This window comes from Gavialis gangeticus, unplaced genomic scaffold (assembly GCF_001723915.1).
Source record: "Gavialis gangeticus isolate Ggan-Ray unplaced genomic scaffold, GavGan_comp1, whole genome shotgun sequence".
In the NCBI taxonomy this organism is placed as follows: domain Eukaryota; kingdom Metazoa; phylum Chordata; order Crocodylia; family Gavialidae; genus Gavialis; species Gavialis gangeticus.
This window is the reverse complement of record NW_017729004.1, coordinates 1478915-1479305: the sequence shown is the minus strand read 5'-3', so window position 1 is coordinate 1479305 and position 391 is coordinate 1478915.

The window sequence follows — 391 nt, the reverse complement described above, 5'->3', positions numbered from 1 at the left end:
AACCCTCACTGACAGGTTTAGGTACCTTTGACCATTCATGGAAGTACTTGGACTTCCTGCAGAAAAGCCACGATCAGCGTGGAGGGGGAGAAACATCAATATTTACGCGATTTGGAAGCTTCCTCCCACCGCAGGTGTCGCGGTGGATGTAGTCTTTCTGGACTTCAGCAAGGCCTTTGACACTGTCTCTCACCCCATCCCAGTTAAAAAACTAGGTGACTGTGGCATCGATGCCTACACAGTCAGATGGATTGCAGATTGGCTGAGGGGTCGCACTCAGAGGGTGGTGGTGGATGGGTCATATTCGACCTGGGGGGAGGTGGGTAGCGGAGTCCCCCAGGGCTCGGTCCTGGGGCCTGCGCTGTTCAATTTCTTCATCAGCGATCTGGAT